This window comes from Lygodium microphyllum, chromosome 3 (genome assembly GCF_053477565.2).
Source record: "Lygodium microphyllum isolate KBCC chromosome 3, Lygodium_microphyllum_v1.1.10, whole genome shotgun sequence".
Taxonomy (NCBI): Eukaryota; Viridiplantae; Streptophyta; class Polypodiopsida; order Schizaeales; family Lygodiaceae; genus Lygodium; species Lygodium microphyllum.
The window spans coordinates 31856198-31878094 of NC_141137.1; positions in this window are offsets into that span (position 1 = coordinate 31856198).

A 21897-nucleotide genomic window follows, 5' to 3' on the forward strand; every position below is an offset into this window, starting at 1 on the left:
GGGCGCAGAGAAGCTGCGCAAGTTCAGAGACCTGCTTGGTGTGCAGGAATTGGGATTGAGCTCGAGGGGGAGTGTTGAGATATCGAGCTCCACTCGTGATACGCCAGGGTGACCGTTGTGTATTTATGTCACCGACTTGTCAGTTGCAGACGTGGTTGGTACACCGCCCATGAATAATAGCTACATGATAGCTATCCTTATCTACTCTAGTTCGTGGCTCAGTTAGTATGCCACCTTAGTTAGTTGAGTTTGGTTTTGAGACCCATATAGAGGGTTCTTCTATTTCTTTGTACTAGAGTTCTTTTGGCTTACACAACTAAGAAGAGAAAAATAGTTTTCAGCCTCCACCCTTGTGTGTCTTCCCCCATTGTGCAAGCAAGAAAGCTACAAGTGAGACTCCTTCCTTCTCTCCCACAATCTTGACACTTACACTGATATGAAAGGAGTGGATCCTAGATTTTGTATGCACATGATTAACCTCAAAAAAGATGCAGTCCCTGTTATTTCACAGAGATACAGGATGAACCCAAACTATGCAAAGACTATCACAAGGAGGAGTTGGATAAACTTCTAAAAGTGAGATTTATTTATCCTTTGGAGAAGGTGAAATGGTTATCACCTAAAGTGGTGGTGCCAAAGAAGAATGGCAAACTTAGAATCTGTGTTGACTACAGGAAACTAAATGCAACCACTATAGCTGATCCTTTCCCATTATCATTTCAGGATACTCTGTTGGATGCAGTTGTAGGTCATCAAATGTACAGTTTCTTGGATGGTTTCAGTGGTTACAATCAAATATTGATGGTAGAAGAAGATAGAGAGAAGACTGCTTTTGTTACAGAGTGGGGAGTTTATGCCAAAAATGTAATGGTATTTGGGTTAAAAAATTCTCCACCTACATTTCAGAAATGGGTACATGAAGTCTTTGCTCCATACTTAATAACATTCATGAGAGTCTTTCTAGATGATTTTAGTGTGTTTGGGAAGGCTGTGGATCACCTTAATCAACTCAAATTATGCTTTGAAAGATGCAGAATGGCTAGGTTGAGTCTTAATCCAACCAAATGTGATTTTGATGTTAAAAGAAGGATCTAGGGCATATCATTTCAGAAGAAGGAATGCAGGTTGATCCCAGGAAAGTGGCAACTATTCAAAAGGCCAAGGCAACAGCAAACTTGAAGGAATTGAGTAGATTTGTTGGACAGATCAAGTGGCATAACAAATTTTTGAAATATTTGTCTCATGTCTATGTTCCATTGACCAAGTTGACCAAGAAATATGTGAAGTATGTCTGGACAGAAGAATAGGAAAAAGCATTCAAATTATTGAAGAAGATGTTACAAGTAGCACCAATAATGTAGCCTCCTGATTGGAGTTTGTCATTCCATGTGTTTGGAGATGCCTCTGATATTGCAATGGGAGTTGTGTTAATGTAGGAAAAATAGAAAGGCTGGTTTAGACGAGTTTATTATGCAAGCAAGGTCATGACAAGAGAAAAAATAAATTATTATGTTACTGAAAGGGAGTGCTTGGGAGTTATCTTTGCACTGAAAAAGTTCAGACATTATTTTTTGGGCAATTCAATAATAATTCATGTTGATCATCATGCATTGATCTATTTGGTGAACAAACCACAACCAACAGGAAGATTGGCTAGATGGATTCTCTTATTATAGGATTTTGATTATTCAATTGTGCATAGACCTGGAAGAGAACATTTGATTGTTGATTATCTAAGAAAATTGGAGTCAGGAGAACCTTTTGAAGGGATACCAGATGATTTACCTAATGCAGACTTATTTCAGATTCAGGCAACCAAGTCAGATGATTGGTATGAATAAATTCTTAATTACCTTACTAAAGGGGTATTCCTTGAGGGAATGACAAAAGACCACAAGACAAAGCTGGTATTAAGAATTGCAACCTATTCAGTAGTTGGAGGATATATGTACAAGAGAGGAGTGGATCTGATTTTCACGACACGTGTTCCTAACAGTCAACAGTAGGCAGCAGTGTTAACTGAAGCTCATACATGAAGTTCTAGAGGTCACTTTTTGGGTGACATAACCAGTAGAAAAATGTTTCAGAGTGGTTTATGGTGGCCAATAGTAATCAGAGATTCACATCAATATGCAAAGGCATGTGATAGATGTCAAAGGGATGGATATCCAAGGAATCAAAACAGAATGAGGCAGCATTTGAAAGGTGAGAAGGATCGAAGCTTGCACGCGAGCTATGGCGGGAGAGCAAGAGCAACAAAGAGAGAGACAAGAAATGGGAACTCCAACCGTCACAATGTGTGACCGGGCCTTCCTTTATTCAAACTGTCACTAAAAGAATAAAGAATAAAGTGACATGACGGGCGCCCGCCACCTGCAGTGTGCAGTGGTGGGTACTGTCAGTGTAGTAATACACGGGGTGGCACGGCGGAGGCGCCTTTACCCCCAACAGCATTCAGTTTTGCCATTGGGTCCTTTTGAGAAGTGGGGAATGGATTTTATGGGTCCATTTAAACTAGCAATAGAACTTTCAGGAAAGATATATTTTGGTTGCTACAGATTATTGTACCAAATGGGTAGAAGATGTTGCATTAAAGGATAATAAGGCAAGGAGTGTGGCCTATTTCTTGTACAATAACATAATGACCAGATTTGGCTGCCCAATGGAACTTGTATCAAATCAGGGAGTCCATTTTCTTAACAAGGTGATTAAAGTTTTGACTGAAACTCATATGATTAGCCATAAAATGTCCTCGGTATATCATCCACAGGCCAATGGATTAGCTGAGAGATAACAAGATTTTGGTTAAAATTCTTAAAAGGACTGTTTCAGAAAACAAGAAGGATTGGGATTTGAAATTGAATTCAGCACTCTGGGAATTGAGAACAGCCTTTAAGGTCAGTGCAAGCCTCACACCATTCAGATTGATCTATGGCATGGAAGCTATGGTGATAATGGAGATCATAGTACCATCTTTGAGGGTGGCAATTTCAAATAGACTAACACAAGAGGATTCACTTAAACAGAGATTGGAGCAGTTGATGTCTTTGGATGAAGACAGATGTCATAGTGCTTATGTGGCTACTGTGATTCAAAATAGAAGATCTACATGGCTGAATCAATACTTGAAGAAGAAGAAATTCAAACAGGGAAATTTGGTCTTAATGTATAACTCTAAATTGGACAAGCATCTTGGCAAATTAAAACTCAGGTATGTGGGACCATGCAGAATTTTTAAGGATTTAGGGCAAGGAACATTTCAGTTGGCTGATTTGGAGGGTAAATTGTTGGCTAAACCTACGAATGGTTTTAGATTAAAGTTATTTTTGCTCAATAAGTTCCAAGATGCTGATTTGAATTTGGTGGGAGTGGACACAAATTCATTTTCACACATATCCTTTCATGATGTTGTGGATATCAACCACGTCCAGTATGCAATTATAAAAAGGAACATTGATGATGCGAAATGTCAAATCTCCACATGTGTGAAATATCAAATCTCCACATGTTCTGAAAAGTCAGAGGGTGGTGTATTGACTGAAAATTGGGCAATTGTACCTGTTGGGGAAGTGCAAACTTCTATGCAAATGGAGAATTTCATTGCAAATGTTCAATCTGAAAAAGTGAGTGTGATTGATACTCAGATAGATGTCAGTGCAAAAGATTTTCAGAAAATTGATGAAGTTGTTCCAAGAGGTGAGGAGGAAACCAAAAATGTTGCAGAGATTGAGAAATCAATTCAATCAGTTTTAACTTATATTCAGGCAAAGCAGAATTGACAATCAGGAATGCAGGATTGAAATTCTCAGGACTAAAATGAAAACAAGGGATTTTGTGGGTTCAAGTCCACTATTTTGGAACAATAGCAACCACCGTGGGTGTGCCAGTGTTAAAGGCATGGTAAGGGCATAACTAGGGGTCTATTAAGTAGTATTTAAGTGTAGTTTTGAGCCGTTGTAATGGTTCAGATGTGAAAAGTCATGATTAGATTATGAGTCTTTTTGGGGAAGTTAGAAGGAGGAGTCATGAGATTTCTGTATGTCTATTCACGTCAGGAAAACAGATGAGCATGTAAACAATGTTGTGATTATGAAGGAACATAACAGATTCCTCTACCTGTGTTTCTCTCTATATTCAAAATTGTTATCTGTTTTGTATAATCAATTATCTGAATTATGAAATGGAAAGTTGGTCTGTATGTTGAAGTAATGTTCAATGGTGTGTGTTCTGACAAAGACAGAAAGGCCAATAATAGTCGCAATAATCTGAATCTGTATTATATCAGAGAGATGTCTATTTTGGGTTAATTTAGGGAAAGCTTTTTGGCCCCTAGCAAGCACGATGGCAAGAACATCTCTTGTTATCTTAATACTTCAGTGTTCAAGATTCAGAGAGAGAGAGAAAGGCAAAGACATGGAGCTGTAATAGAGAGTAGTGAACTCTCATTGTTCTCTTCTTCTCAATTACTCCATAATGCTTACTAAAGTCTAATCACACATAACCGATAAACACACTAGGTCACTAACTGACCTTACCACTAGCTCTAGTTGAGTCTGACTGACTCAGTTATTACAACACACATGTAGAGCGATAGCTAAGATGACAGCTATCTAGATAAGGTCAGTCATGTGGGTGATACTAATCATGAGCTTGATTCTCAACACTCCCCCTCAAGCTCAAGCTAAATGATGTACTCCAAGTAGCTCCCTGAAATGCACAAACTTCTCTTTACCAAGTGATTTGGTAAAGATATCTGCTACCTAATCTTCTATCTTCACATGAAGCAGATCAATCTTTCCAGTAAGTACCATCTCCTTGATAAAATGGTATTGAACTTCTATGTGTTTGGATCTAGCATGATAGATGAGGTTGCTAGCCAGCATCACACTACTGAGATTGTCACAATGCAAGGTGACCTTCCTGTCTAACTCTATACCCAAGTCATGTAGTAGTTTCACAAGCCAAATTGCTTCACATGCTGCTAAGGCTGCACCCTTGTATTCTACCTCTGTACTAGATAAAGCAACGGCCGGCTACTTCTTACTACTCCAACTGATCATATTGTTGCCCAAACCGAAAGCATAACCACTGTTTGACCTCCTGTCATAGAGTTGACCCAATCAGCATCCGTATAACCTATGAAGTCGAATGATTTTCCATGCTCATAAAACAACCCATAATTAGTGATACCCTTCACATACCCCATAATCCTCTTGATTGCATCTAAGTGCGGCTTACAAGGGTTCTGCATAAATTGGCTAATCAGCCCCACTGCATAACTCAAGTCAGGACAAGTAATAGTAGTAAGGTAAATCAGGCTACTCACTATCTATCTGTACATATTGACATTCTCGATCTCAGTCCCAACATCAATTGCAAGTTTTTACATTCTAATCCAATGGTGTTTTCATGGCTTTACACTCCATCATGCCATATTTCAGCAACATATCATGAGCATACTATTATTGTAATAGCCATATACCTTGAGGTGTAGACACAACCTCAATCCCGAGAAACTACTTTAGCTCACCAAGATCCTTGACTTTGAATTCAATCTCTCTAACATTGCTTTAATTTCAGCAATCCCATGATCATCATCTCTAGTGATTTGATCATCATCTTCAGTGATAATCAAATCATCAACATAAACCACCAGAAAAACATAACCATGCTTTGTCTTCTTTGTAAATAGGTTGTGATCTGCATGACCTATCTGAAAACCAAGCTGCTGCAAGTAAGTGCTTATGCAAGCATTCCATGCTCTCAGTGTATGTTTCAGCCCATACAAGGCCTTTTTCAACTTACACACATATGTTGAATAGTCAGGGTGTGGATAACCCTCAAGCTACTCCATATACACCTCTTCAAGCAAGTCGCCATTCAAGAATGCATTTTTGACATCCATCTACTATAGTTTCTAGCCCTTAGAAACTATTAATGCAATAATTGTTCTCATTGTTTCCATCTTGGCAATCGGGCTAAAAATCTTCTCATAATCTAGGTCGTACTGCTATGCATATCCCTTCGCAACCAGCTAGGCTTTATACCTTTCCACAACATATCATCTGACTTGCATTTCACTTTATAAACCCATTTGCAGTCAATGGGTGCTTTTCCTTTTTAGGCAAATGGACCAACTCCCATGTCTCGTTTTCAACCGATGATATGTATTCCTCATCCATGGCAACACACCAATTCTCATCTATAACTGCCTCATTGAACTTTGTAGGTTCTCTATAGCCTGATACTTTAGTCATATATGCATAATGTCTAGCTGAATACCCACTATATGTCAACCTATCAAAATTGGTTTTCTAATCCTTTCAAACCCCCTCAACTACAGTGCACTTTGGGCTTGCCTCTCATGAGGCGGCACATACTTGCTTTGCCTTGCACCAGGTGTCATTAACTGATGGTATGCCCAATTCACTGTCAAGACTGTCACTACTAGGTGACTCATATCCAGATGTGAGTGGGCCAGCCACATCATCAAACATCTTTTCTTTGCCTTTATCCAATCTCCCCCTCACTGGCATATCCATGTCAGTGGATGCAGTAGCGCGACTATGGAGTCATCATGCCCAAGGACTAACAATAGATGAACCACCACGTGTCGGTCCACTCATCGACATACTAGCTGAAGGATAATTTTCAGCATAGGTAGGGCTGGCTGGTCCATCAAACACCACTACATTTAGATTACCATACCATGAGGCCAACTCATCAAAAACTACATCCTGGTGCTGATCAAGGTTTCCCAGTGGATGGATCATAACATTTGTAAGCCTTTCTCTTCTATGCATAGCCAAGAAAAACACTTTTGATAGCTTTTGGATCTAACTTCTTCCTCTTTTCATCAAGCACATGTATGTAGGCAATGCAGCCAAATACTTTTAAGTGACTAATGTCCCATACTTTTAAGTGAATAATGTCCCATACAGTTTCTCATACGGAGTCAAATCATGAACCCCAGCTATAGGTGTTTGGTGTTCAACAAATAAACTGGAGTAACCACTACTTTAGCCCAATAAGCATTTGGAAAATTCTTTTCATTAAGCATTTTCCTGGTAGCTTCCATTAGCACCTGGTTTTTTCTCTTTGCCACATTGTTCTCCTAAGGTGTGTAATGCATGTGAGCTACCTTTTTATGCCATATTTAGCAAGGTACCTGTCAAACTCTCTGGATACATATTCTCCACCTCCATCAAATCTCAAACATGAGATATAATAGCCCAAGTTCATTTTTAGCATGCTTCTTAAAGTCCTTAAAGACATCTAGCACCTCATCCTTGTGCTTTAGAGAATGTATAGCCATGTGTATCGGTTGAAATCATCAATGAAGGATACATAATGCATGGCACCACCAAAAGACGCATTATGGGAAGGACCCCATACATCGAAATGTATCAACTGCAAAGGTCGATAACTATTTCTGACATGTCTCATGAACGGTAATCTCGCTTGTTTTCCAAACTGACAAGCATAGCATACATGTCCAAGATCAGTGTACTTGAACTTCAACAAGCAAAGTACAACCTCTTTCTACTGCATATTTTTTAGCTTCTATACATTAACATGACCGATGTGTTTGTGCCAAATTTCTACATCTGGAACTACTCCATTATCATGGGCAAACATGGCTACCTTCAATTTCGGGATAGATGCATCCAAGGTAAACATTCTGCCATCTCTCTTGCCTTTAGCAATCAATTTACAGCCATTGTCATATTCTTCAATAAAACAACCATCCCTATTGAATTTGACTTACAGATTCTATTCCTGCCATCTGTCCAATCGACAATAAATTCTTGGTAATAGAAGGTACATGTAGTACATCATGTAGGCTCTTCTTTCTGCCATCAAGCACGAGTAATGGAACCACACATGTATGTTAAATATCATGTTGTGTGTCATCACCAATATATACAAATCAATGAGACCTTACTACTAACTCATCAAGCCATTGGCCCCATGAGGGATTGGATGCTCGTGAGTCTATGTACCATTTCTCATATTTGCCTTGCTTAGGCATATTCTTTGATACATGCTACGTGACAAATAGTCTATCTCCTTGGTCATCCTGAGTACCACTAGAAGATGCATAATGTCCATGTTGCCTGCCTTTTTCCTTCATATCAACTTGCTTTTTATGGCAATCTTTCGTGATATGCTCATATCTTTCGCAATAATGACATTCTTTATCCCTATTAGGCTACTCATGCAACTACCAGAAGCCACCTCTGCCTCTAGCTGATCTCCCCTGCCTCTAAAGGCTCCAAATCCTCACTGTCCTTGCATATTTGAACTATGCCAAGCATTTTGCTGCTGCTGTCCATGTGTATTTTGAGTATCTCCTCAACCCCGAAAAGCTCCATGAGCTCTACCACCTCTAGCCCGCTGACTAGAGTAAAAGATAGTGTCTGTGCCGCCCTAAGATATGCTTAAACTTGTATTTAAGCCAAGTTTTACTTGTTCATGTAGCAATTGTGCAAGTAACTCATCCCAATCAAGGGGTTCTTCTCTCACAGAAATGGATGTATCAAATGCCTTATACTCCTTGCCTAACCCATTCAATGTCATTGCAATCATATCATCCTCTAAGAAACACGAGATCCAATAGTAGCTAGCTCGTTAGCTATGGTCTTTATTTCAGTTGTGTATGCTTGAATGCTCTGGGCATTCCTAGACATGTTGTTAAACTGTTGCTTCAATTGTATCTTCCTTGCATGTGTGACATTACCATAATTCTTCATGAGTGCATCCCAAGCATCCTTTGAGGAATAGCAACTGGTAATCTACATAGCCATCACATCAAAAATTCACAAGGAAAACCAATGCAATACTTTACTAGCTCTTTTCGACCACTATCGGTGAGCTCTCTGTTGTTTTTGTGTTGGATTCCGTTCAGGCAATTCAGGTTCAGCTTCAATCCCCATACATAAATCCTAATAACCTCTGCCAATCAAAAAGTTTTGCATCCTAAACATCCATAAAGCAAAGTTTTTGTTGTCAAGATTCTCTCCCACAATTTGAGTGATATTGTTAGTGCCTTGAACATTTGCCATATTTGCAACTAAGGTCTTCAATGTTATATGCAATCTGTAAGTGCTTAACTCCCTGCAATTCAGGAATAGACTTTCTGCAGTTCAGGAACAGTTTTCCTACAGTTCAGGAATAGACTTTCTGTAGTTCAGAAACAGTCTTCCAGCACTTTAGGAACGGTCTTCCTACAATTTAATAATAGTTTTCTATAGTTCACAAATAGTTTCCTACAGTTTAAGACCAGCTTCCTACAGTTCTTCAAGTAGAGTTTCCAGATAACATAATTGCTATTAATTGTATTCCAGCAATGAAAAAAACATAGTCAATTGAGCATAAATCAAGCTCAAATCAATTCAAAACATTCTATGGTAGTGGCAAAACATCCCAGTAATAACTATATCCATACAAGTATCAATAGATGCATAGAACTTATGCTGATTGTCACTAGACTTTTCCACAGTTTATGACAGGCAACCAGCCTGTTATGACTAGCAGCATAAACTCTACAATAATCAAGGTATTATTACCTCCAAGAATATCCTTAAACCACCATAGACATGTTCCAGTACATTGGGGATTCAATATGTGACCAAACAAGCATCAATGTTTGTATTGTATGCAAGTAGCAGTGCCAAATACTCTTCCCACAAGTTGTTTACAACCAATCCACTACTATAACCTGCAGTATTTTCTTTGCTAAAACAAGAGTATTCAAACCTCAAAACAGCCCCAAAACATCTCATTCAGTTTGCCACTCTATGCAAGAGTTGATACATGACCGGTCACAATAGATTGCATGTATGTCAAGTGAAGATTATAGGTATCCTTCCTGTAGACAATAACCAGTCAATAACCCAATATAACCAGCAACAAGTCAGTCCAAACTTTGGGCTTTCAGCACTCACAATATCCCAAAAAATATATGTTGAGATGTTTGCAATCACATCTAACTCAGCCTCTTTGTATGAGGCAGTCATGGGCTTAGGACATGTAGGCAGACTAAATCCCATAGGCACAGAGAGGGAGATTGTTGTTGGGGGTAAAGGCACCTTTGTCTAGCTGCCTGTGTATTACTACACTGATAATACCTGCCACTGCACACTGCAGGTGGCAAGCATCCGTCATCGTCACTTTATTCTTTATTCTTTTAGTGGCAGTTTGAATAAAGGAAGGCCCGCACACATTGTGACTGTTGGAGTTCCCATTTTGTGTCTCTCTCTTTCTTGCTCTTGCTCTCCCACCATAGCTCTTCTTCGATCCTTCTCACCTTTCAACTGGTATCAAGGTGTGGTTTCTTGAGCATTTGAGCTTGGTGTGTGACTCCTTCAGCTTCCTATTGATTACCTACACTCGTTGGGTCTCCTTCCCAGCAACCATAGCCGACTCTCTCGAGCTGCCGTCACTCCCCGGCTTCTCGAGCACCTACCTGGCCCATTTGGGCATCCTCAGGCATTCCTTTAGAGGTATTGAAGCATTATTTTGAGTGTTTATTTCAATTTGTAGGGTACAACAAGAAGGCACTGCAAAAAAAATCGTTTTTTACTTCAACTCTCCCTTGGCACTCATTGGCAACCTCATTTGAGCACTATGCACTTGGTTTATGCTTGCCATTTGATCCAGAACCTTGGCATTGAGAATTGATGGATTTAATTTAGATTTGGGACTATTATGCACAATTTACAAGTAGCCCATAGCAGTGCTACATTAGCATTTTATGTATGGATCACTCTGGCATTGACATTTGATGCCCGATTGGTCCCGAATGCTAGGGGAATGTATGCCTATGATGTGAGATGATTTTGGGGCTGAATTTTCTCAATCATTGACTATTTTACACAATCCATAAGCAGCCGTATGTACATTTTTCCCTATTGATTGGGGGGTGTACTGACTTCACTGACGGACTTTGTCTGACATGCTTGGGTGTTGGACCATGTCAATTTGACTATTACATGCTTGCTAACACTTGCTTGATGCTAGTTTTGCATTGACAATTAGTGATTGACTTTGAATATTGGGTTTTGCCTACTGTGAGCAGACATGCTTGGGTGTTGGACCATGTCAATTTGACTATTACATGCTTGCTGACACTTGCTTGATGCTAGTTTTGCATTGACAATTAGTGATTGACTTTGAATATTGGGTTTTGCCTACTGTGAGCAGCTCTCATTGTACACTGCTGTCATAAATTACAGCAAGCATATATCTCCGGACTGTGATGTATTTTTCATGCTGAATCATAATACTCGTTTCTCACCATTTTGCCTTGGTTTTGGTGGTTTTTTGGTCATTTTCTACCATTTACAACAAGCAATTTTGAATTTTCTACACTGTTTCAGCTTGCAGTATGGCATCTTCTTTCACTAACAGTGCTATCATCAACATCATTAAGCTTGATGGTACAAATTATGCCTATTGGACAAGTTTTGGCATGTATTGGTGCAAAAATTGCAAATAAAGCAACTAAGGATGTATGGCGAGCAGCGTGAAACTATGACTGATGACGAATGGGATGAGCTTGATGAGTTATGCAAGACCCTCATCGTGTCTCTCACTGAACAGGTGCATTACAATGTGGTTGAGAAAGCACAAAGTTCTTGGAAACTTTGGGATAAAATCAAGAATATCTATGACAAGAAAAGTCAGCAAGTCAGATGTATTGGCTGAAGCAACTTATGGACCTGTGTTTGAAGGAGAATATGACGATGTCTGCTCATTTGAGCCAATTCCATGCTATTCTCAAGAACTTGACTTCAAAGGGCATTACCTTCAATGATGAGGTTACTCCATTGTTTTTTCTTGAGACTTTGAGTGAGTCATGGGATGTATTCTGCACTACCTTATGTGCTCCTACTACTATTTTGAACTTGCATGATGTAGAGAGTGCTCTTTTGCAAGAAGAGATCAACCGTAAGAACTTGGATGCCTCTTGTGTGTCACATGCTTTGACTGTTAGAGGCAGAGATGGTAAGAATGACCGTAGGTATGGACATGGCAGAGACTCACAAAAGTCTAGGTCTAAGTCACGTGGTGGTAAGTCATGCAGCAAATCTCGTGGGAGAAATGCTAATGTGACATGTCATCATTGCGGCAAGAAGGGTCATATATTCCCACAATGTCATGAGTTACGCAATGAGAAGCACAAAGATAAGGGGAAAGACAAAGTATAGGAAAAGTCCTCTAATCACAGCATGGTACTTGCAAAATCCAGTGTAAAAATAGAGGAGATAAATGTCATGCAGACTAATGACTCCGATGGGGAGTACATGCTCGCAACTAGTTCTTGTGATGCTACACCATTGACCGAGGTTCACTCTATGTATGCATAGTGCTGGCTTTTGGATTCTGGTGCTTCATTTCATGTTACACCATGCCGTGAGTGGTTTCACTCCTACCGCACTGTCTCTGGTTTAGTTCACTTGGGTAATGATAGGTCACTTGCTATTGTTGGCATTAGTGATGTATGGCTACAATTCTCTACTCGCAGTACTTTTCTATTACAGGATGTACGTCATGTACCTATGCTTACACGCAATATTATGTCTATAGGGAAGCTTGATGATGCTGGGTTTCATGTATCTTTTGGGAATTCTACCTAGAAGATCACCCGTGGAAAACTTGGGCTTGCTGGAGGTGCCAAGGCTGGTAGCCTCTATCCTCTTGTAGTTGATGGATCCTCTGTTGATCATGTTTTGTCAATGGGCTCCATCCCACATGTATCTCTTTGGCATGCATGTTTGTGCCACATGTCCTTGAAGGAAATGAAAATGCTTTCTGGTTTGCAGTACTTATCGCCCCTTGACTATGCATGTTTTGATTCATGTGAACATTGTCTTTATGGCAGACAGACTAGAAATACGCATAAGAAGTCTCGTAGGACACGCATGAGTGAGCCCTTGGCATTGGTACATTCGAATGTCTATGGGCCCATGCCCTGTCACTCTATGGGTGTTGTAAAGTATTTTGTGACGTTCATTGACAATTTTTCACGTAAAGTCTGGGCTTACCCCATTAAGCTTAAATCAGATGTCTTAGCTATGTTTCAGAGATGGCTTGCATTGGTTGAGAACCAGACTGGGTAGAAATGCCTTAGGACTGACAATGGGGGAAGAATATATGTCACATGCCTTTGAGCAGCTATTTGACAAGAGGGGTATTAAGCGCTAGTTGACTGCCCCCTATACCCCACCCTAGAATGGTTTGGCTGAGCAGATGAATAGAACCATCCAGGAGCGTGTACGCAATATGCTTAGCCATGCAAGCATACCACAGAGCTTTTGGGCTGAGGCAGTCAGTATAGCTGTGCATATCATAAATAGATCACCTTCCAATGGTTTGGATTTCGAAGTTATAGAGGAGGTATGGACTAGGAAACCTCCATCTTATGTGCATCTACATGTCTTTGGATGTGAGGCATTCTGCCATGTGCCCAAGGACAAGAGTAGCAAGCTGGATTCTAAGAGTGTCAAATGCATTTTCATTGGCTATGGAGATGGTGAAGAGATGGGTTATCGTCTATGGGATTCGCAGGCGTAGAAAGTCATCCACAACCACGATGTAGTCTTCCATGAAGACAAGATGCATAAGCAACCTAAGAAGGTGGTAGGGATACGCAGGGTTATATTCTAGGAGGAGCCACGTACTCCTACACAATCAATAGGATAGCTTGCAATAGCAGTTGGTACACATGTCCAGGGTGTTGGACAGGCAACAGAGCCTACAGTGAGACAGTCTACTAGAGATAGACCTTTGCCTGATAGATTTGAGCCCTCAATGCATTATGTCTTGGCTACAAATGCAGGAGAGCCTCTCACCTATGATGAGGCTATGCACAGGGATGGCAGTCACTTCTAGGAGAGGGCTATGCAATCTGAGATGGACTCACTACACAAGAATATGACTTGGGATTTGGTTGCGTTGCCTAAGGGTAAGAAGACTCTGTCGTGCAAATGGGTATACAAGGTGAAAAGTACCCCTGGAAACCCAAGCTGGCTTATAAGGCAAGACTTGTTGCTAAGAGTTTTAAACAGGAGCATGGAGTTGACTTTGATGAAGTCTTTTCTCCTATGGTCAAGATGACCACCCTACACTTGGTTTTGGCCTTAGTTGTGCAGCTTGACTTGGACATGTATCAGATGGATGTCAAGACTACATTCTTGCATGGTGTGGGAGCTCTTGCTCAACCGCCAAGACCCAGGGACTGCTTATTGCTTCAAGCGTTCCAAGCTGAGCACTAATGGCTACCTCTCACATAGCTAATGCGCCATCCATCTCTACGGGTGTAGTGAGCTTACCTCCATGCCCGATTGAGTTACCTCCTCTCCCGAGCACTCCAGTAGCTCCACGATCCAAGTGCAAGCTTCAAGCAAGCTCCATCCTCAAGCTCCCCTCTCCAAGCTCCATTTCCGCGAGCAAGACAAGACAAGAGAAGAGAAGAGAAGAAGAGAGGAGAAGATGGAGAGCTTCTCCTCCCCAGTCCCTCACCCTCACACACTCACTCCCTCACACTCTCACGCTCCCTCTCTCAAGCACAAGCTCAAGCAAGCAAGAACAAGAAGAAGAAGAAGAAGAGGAGAGCCACATTTGGCCACACACAAGAATGAGCTTCTCATTCACTTTTCAACTTTATATACAAAACCCTAAATCCCTTTTGGGCAGTCATCCCCTTATCCCATTTTTCACATGGCCGGCCTAGGCTCTTTTTCCATTGTCCTTCTATCTTCCTGGCTTCCTTTCCACTGCCTGTCTACATTTACAAATTGCACAGGTGAGAGCCCAACACTCTTAAAATAAATCATGGTGCACCTTGTGCTTTTTTACAATAGTATAGACTCACACTTTTTCTCATGCGCCTTTTTACTTGATTTAGGACTTTTCTGCACTTCTTGTGTTTCCAAATTCTTCTTAGCGCACCTTCGTCTTCTATTTCCCTTTTGCCTTGCCCTTGTTTTTTGCTTTAGATTTTCTAGCTTTTTCACCTTGTTTGTTTGAGGGTTAACATTACCCCCCTCCTAGACGAGTGCCAGTCCCATTGCACTCACTGTCGTAGGTAGCAGGCTTTAGCATGCACCAAAGACGTGGGTGGCAAGGACTTTTGTGGTTGCCTTGGAGGATTTCTAGTGGTGGGTAGATGAAGGTTGTTAGGGCCACATTGTTGGCATGGGTGACTGGTGGGAGGGTGGTTGGAGTTGGGGGTAGGGTTGTTCCTTGTTGGGAATTGCGTTGGGGGCTGGCACAGGTGGTGCTTTGTGGGGATTCTACACAGGCCGATTGTTTGGTGGGCTTGCATGATAGGAATGGTCAAGAGGTCAAAATTGAGTGATGATGAAGAGCTAGCAATGCATTTAATGGAGTCTTTAGCACCTGTGTTTGAAAACCTCGCATATGTGGTCTCCCCTTGGGGTAGTGCTAGTCTTCTTATCATGCACAAGATGTAGTTTGATTAGTTTGGGAGATAGGTCAAGCTCTAAGCAAGCTGAGAGTGTTGTCCGACTCGACCCATATTTTTGCTTCAACCTCGACGTTTTTGCCTTGGCCATCAAACTCAAGTGATTTGATTTGCTTAAGTAGGAACTTCTTTTCTTGGATCTCAGCAGCATTTAGGGTAGGAATAGCTTCCTATGGTATCATAATATTTTCTCTAGTCAACTCTATGAATGTTATCATACAATTTGCTCATATCTTTTCAAAAAGAGAAATCATTTCAGAAGGATAGAAATACTTTATATTAAATTTTCAAAGAAGGTTACATCATGATAGAGTTTTTCGAATTAAGGAATCTAACCATAGGTTTCAAATATATCTATTGACTCGTAATTCTTAATTGCTAGAATGGTAACCAATTTCATATTCAATGGATAGACAAAATCATTTATTTTGCTATAGGGGAAAAATACATGGTTTATTTTGGGATGGCTAGTTATTTGGGAGATAAAATTTCCTTAATACAATCTAAGCATGACATTTGGATACATCCATTGGGTAACAATCGGGCTTTGAAGAATGGACATCTAAAAATTGGTACTTTAAAGGAAGATCAGGAAGTCCATCTTTTATGTAATTGTAGTGTTTAGAGTGACCAACAACTATAATTCAATCCGCTAGGATGACCTTTGTCACTTCCTGATAAATATTTCGATTTAGTTTAACCTCCTGGCCGCTAGTGAATAAAGTTGAATTCACTCTGGCTTCATGGAATAAATAAACCTTCACCACTTTAAGGTTTTCCATCCATCTTATCCTCTTAAAATCGGTATGAAGGAAGGCAAGATGGTTTGTGTCGATATAACAATATCCATCACTTATCATTTGGTATCTTTCCCAATATAGTGGAGAAGGATCATAGATGTGATCCAAAATCCTCATTACTTGCATTCTCCATCCATACTCTGTAGAATGCATTGCCGATGTAAACATTGCTCGGAAGACTAGGAATTGCTCCCAATCTTCGTCTCTCTGGATAAGATTTAAAAAAAAAAACACACATATCATCAAGAGAAAGGGAAAAACATCTCATATCTCAGGCTATAATTACCAAGTTTTTTTAATTTCTTTTGGCCTTGATATCATTTGTAATGTATCCGCCTTAATTACGTGATGAGTATCGTTTTAGTAGTCGCCCAGAGTTTACCTTCTAGTCGTCGCCATCCGTACTCTAACTAGAATGTTCGGATTTTATCTGGCTCTATAACCCTAGGTCTACACTGTAGGGGAAGTGTCTTGCCGTTACCCATGGAGGACCCGACCTAAATGTTCCTAATTGACCTAACAGTAACCTATCAACAACTAGCTCACATCCGGAGATGTCCTTCAAGAGGTTTTTTGTTCGAAAGGAGCGATTGCCATTACCCTTGGTTCATGGAGAACAATGCTTTTTTCCATTATCAAACTAAGGATTTATGAAATCCCTCACAATGCTTTGGCACAGCCGTCGTACCTTTCCCCTAAGATAATTTACAGTTGGGGTTCTGAAACCAAACCCTAGGTAAGTCAGCGAATTGGCCATTCCTAGAGTTTCTTCCTAGCCTTTGTTTCTAGGGAAACCTCTCAACTAACTGCCTACCCCATAGGACTAGATTTGTCAGGAATCCATCCACCCGCTTCCCTCTACGGAAGTTCTTAGTTATCTAATTACCTACCACATTACGTGAAACATATAAAAATAGCTTTATTTTATTACTTAAAATTAATCCTTTTATGCACAGTTGTTCGTTTGCATAATTTACTCATAGTCATATAATCAGAATTAAAAAATTTCATTGATTATGTTCCATAATGTGTATTATCCCACCCATACAAGAGAAAAATTACAATTTCACGTGCTATCCATTCGGCGTATCTACATGTTGCCAAGATCAAATCCACCTATAGCTAGCGTTTTTAGGTGTCCCAAGTAGAACTTTGACCATACTGGGGACCAAGTAGTTCCTAGGTACGCAAAGGATTTACTAGCCAGAGCTCCCCTGGCACCCTATCCACCTCCTACTTAATACAATCCCTCCTAGGAAACCTCTTGCCATCAAAGCCTGTCCATGCTTCCACGGCAGTAAAAACATCCCCTCTTGGTATGGGGATTCAGCACCTATCCTTAGGGGAGGTATAGGGCTCCTCAATTTTTATATGTTCCAATACTTAATTCAATCAGGATCCATTCTAGAAAATCACAAATAAGATTGATATCTTCAAGCAATTATGGCTTCAATCAATCATGCAGCTTTCAAGTGATGATTAATCTAGTAGTAATCGACACTTGAATTTCACATAATGAACTCTTTTCCTTGGAATTTAACTAAGGGTATCTAGATTTTGGGGTCTCTAACTTTCCAGTTTAAGGTTTATTCTTGTAACCAAGTTTCTTGGCCTTAAGTCAATTTCTTTAACTTAGAGTTATTTCCCGTTTTTTTTTTTCTAATCTTCTATCAGAGCTTCTAGATTAAAACTATATCCTTGGCTAGTTTCTTCAGGGTTTCGTTCTTAGTAAATTCGACTTGAATTCACTAGTTTTATTTTATATGGGATTAACATTAAAATTCCTCATGATTTCTCTTGAGTTCTAGGTTTTCATAGTTCCCCTAACAGCTTCTAGCCTATAAGATGTTCAAATAATTTACCAAGTGAATACTCTAAGATCACAATATTTCTCAAGAGACTTATCTTATTTCTATTGAATTTGGATAGAATTTTTAAAGAAAACCTGTGGTATCGGGATTGATAAATGATTGTTATCCACGTCTGTGACTACGTTAGTGACTCCTGTGCTTGCAACTCCAACTGTTGATTCCATGTTAATCGGGTCATTCGCGATTTCTACTTTTGAATTTTTTTCTCTCGGGGCTATGACGGAAATATGATTCGTAGAAGAAGAAGAAGAAGAACATGACAGTAATACCAATTGGTAAAGGTGTAAGAATCTCGATGATGATGATGGTTATTGGATTCAATGATGTAGGCCTCGTGGATGGTTCTTCTTGCCTCGTGGAGAGCAATACTTCTCTTTCTCTAGTAGACAGAATAGGGACGAGAGTAGAGGTATGACTTCTAACCGGATTGATAGAATAGGATAAAGTTCTTTAGTGTCTTCTCTTCTCGAATTAAAGTAGAAGAGGATGAGAGACATTCTACATATCCCCTTCCTTGGGTTGAATGGAATGATGTCTCTTTGTCTCATGGAATAGAGTCTCCTCCTTCTCAATCAACGTCTCGTCCTCGTCAAGATTGCTCTTCTCCCCCTTCCTGGTCATCCCCAAGCCCTTAATTTATAGTTTTGCAAGGGAGGTAAAAGAGAGAATGCTTGCTTTTTCAGCGTTTTTTGATGACATTATCGATGACAAAGAGAGAGTACTTTCTTTTAGCACTTCCGATGACATCATTGATGATGTCAAAGAGGGAGCTTTATTTTTGTAGGGCGAAGATAAAAATTTAAGAATCTATGGGCAAGCACCACATGGCGCGTTGTCGGGCGGCCGTCACTCCAAGACTTACAACCAAGGCGGTGACCAAGGCATAAACCTTGGCATCTTGGCCTTGGCATACTTGGCAACGGGCTACGAAGGCTTCGTTGGCACCGTTGGCTGGACGCAAGAAGCTCCCACTAGCTTGTAGGAAAATCTTCCCTAGAGCTCACATATCCCGACAGTGTCGTCATGCAAGTGCACTTAACTGTCAAGTGACTATCCACTAGGATAGTTCTTTTTGTTGTTCTATACTATAAACATAGTTTTAATAAGCTAGTCTTGGGAGGGTCTCCCAAGTCTTTCTTCCATGAACTAGCATACAATACCTCATTAATAATAATTATTATCTTCATAGTGAGAGTCAGTTTCATAATTAGATCAATTTTTCTTTAGAATGTACACGCACATTTAAAAAAACTAAGTAATGGGGACATTACATCTTCTAAATGGTTTACCATGGTGATCCAGCCTTGTTTGTGCATCATATTCATTCACCATTTGCTGGCTTTTGATTAAGAAATCTCCTAGGTCAAGCTCTTCGTTTCCATGGTTTATACTGGGTTCTGTCATATTTGTGGTCTCTTGCTCCACTAAATTGTCGATGAGGTTGATCAAGTCAAGCAGTGTCGCGCTCCCAATGATGTTGCTCCTTCAATTCATCTAGCCTTTCATGTTGTGTTTGTCACTCGGTCCTACCAATTGGGGTTGCTTGATCACTCTTCTAGGTTTGCAGGTTATCTCCTATTGGTGGGTTTGTTCCGTTCATTAAGTTTGAGTGTGTTTCTTTTTATTTATAGACAATCCTCAATTTACATTCACTCTGTGCATGTGTGGTGCTCTTTTCCATGCATTGTACAAAATCAAGCTTTCAATTTTAACAAGTGCATGTCAAGTGTTGAAAATAATGTGGGTACGAACACAAGATAACGAATGCATCTTCCGCATTCCGATCTAAGTTCTCAGTCAAATAGGGCTTATTCTCAGTCTCACTAGCCGCTCTCTCTGGTCTCTAGGATCCATGCTACTCTACTCAACTATATCAAGGTCAAATGGGGATATGGTGGTGAACAGCTCTAAAAGGGACTAAAAGCTGACGTGACTATCAACGGTTGTGTCTAGCCATCCACTGCGATTTCTAAGGTCAATTGCATCTGTAAGGGTTTCGAAGCCTTCCCCGATTGTTGCGGGAGGTGTTCTACCTCGCTCAAGATGCGCTAGATTTGTCAGTTTCTCCTATCAAAATTTTGGTTTGATTTGACAGTGTTCGATCCTTAGAGTCAGACATCCGAGTGAGAATGGCTTGATTCTACCTCGTCCGATTTTTGCGTCCGAATGTGTAGGTGGTCCGAGTGGTCAATGATATAATTTTTTAGGTCCAGGTGGCCTGATTTCGAGGGGTCCGATTTGCATGGGTCTGATTGTTCAAGTACCCAATTGTTCGAATTGGATGGGCCACATGCCCAATCAGACAATGTCGTGATGCTATGCGGACACAGTGTGAAAAAGCATGGAATGCATCGTCATCCAACTTTCTTGTTGATCAAGAAAGTCAATGTGATCTGAGTCATTAGTACTAGTGTGAGTGGCATGAATTGTCCAAAAATACTAGATTTTTAGACAATTTTAGTCTATTTTTGATATTATTGTAAAAATGTGAAAAAGTTAGAAAAGCTTCTAGATTAGGATGGCATGTAAAAAGCAAGTTGTTTTTTCAGTCAGTTATGGAATTTGTCATTAAAAAAGATAGATTGGCAAAATCACGGGCGTCGCAATCGCTGTTGACAAGTTGAAAAGTGCACTTTGAGCTGGAAGAAGAAGAAGGAGTGAACTGGGAGATTCTAGATCAGCTGTGTCCTAGATTTTTACCCCCTCGCGAAGCCAATGGAGCCATCAGATTTGGGTTCTGATCAGCAAAGAAGGAGCTGTTATTTTGATGCATGTTTTTGTTTTACGAAGGAGCTCCAAGAGATCTTATGCCTGGAGATTGCTTCTGAGTAGTGCCAGATAAAGGATTTCAGGTTCTATCAATACGTATTGCTTCATTCAATTCATTGTGCTTTGTCTTTATCATGTTTACCTCTTGTCTATTATTTTTCTTCTCTTCCATCTCCTATCTCTACTTCCTTCTATCTCTGATCTTCGGTGGATTCGACCTTTCAACAAAAACCCCTCCGACATTGGTGAACCCGACGTGAAAGGTTGTCAGAAGAAGGAAAGAAAAGATGGGAGAACCTTCGAACACAATCTCCAATGATATTTTGCAACAATTGGTGCAAAATATGAATATGCTTATGCAGGTACAACAACATCAACAGGTGATGCATGCTTCTGCTCAAACAAAAAGTGTTGTGATGAATGCTCTACAAGCAGTTGAGCATGAGATAAAGTTATTCAATGGCAAGAATGTATTTGCATATGTACATACCTATGCTTAGAAGATGGAATTCTTTGGGGTGGCTCAACTTGCATGGAGCCGGTATTTTTTACATGTATTTGATTATGCGCAATACTTTTCAGGAATGGGTTTTACAACCCAATAAGGGTCTTGTGGCTACAAAATTGTTAAGAGAATTTGAAAGTCGATTTGAGCAATTGGATCTTGCATAATAACAAGCTCTTGCAAGTTAGAAAATTGAATTATTTCTACAGGCAGCTAATCTTGAGCTTCAAGAGAAGCTTGATGATTTGTTGGAGGATCAGACTATAGAGACAAGTTTGAAAACAGAGTGGAGACATGTCAAGGAAGTTGTTACTGTGCTTGTGAAAAAGCATAGAAGGAGAGAAAGATTGCATGTCTCTAGTCTGCCCACTGTTGCGGGCAAGATAGCTGATGTATTCAATAAGCCATCCACTTGTGTGGCTAATCCTATGGCTGTACCTGCTATTGTTCCCTCTATTAGGG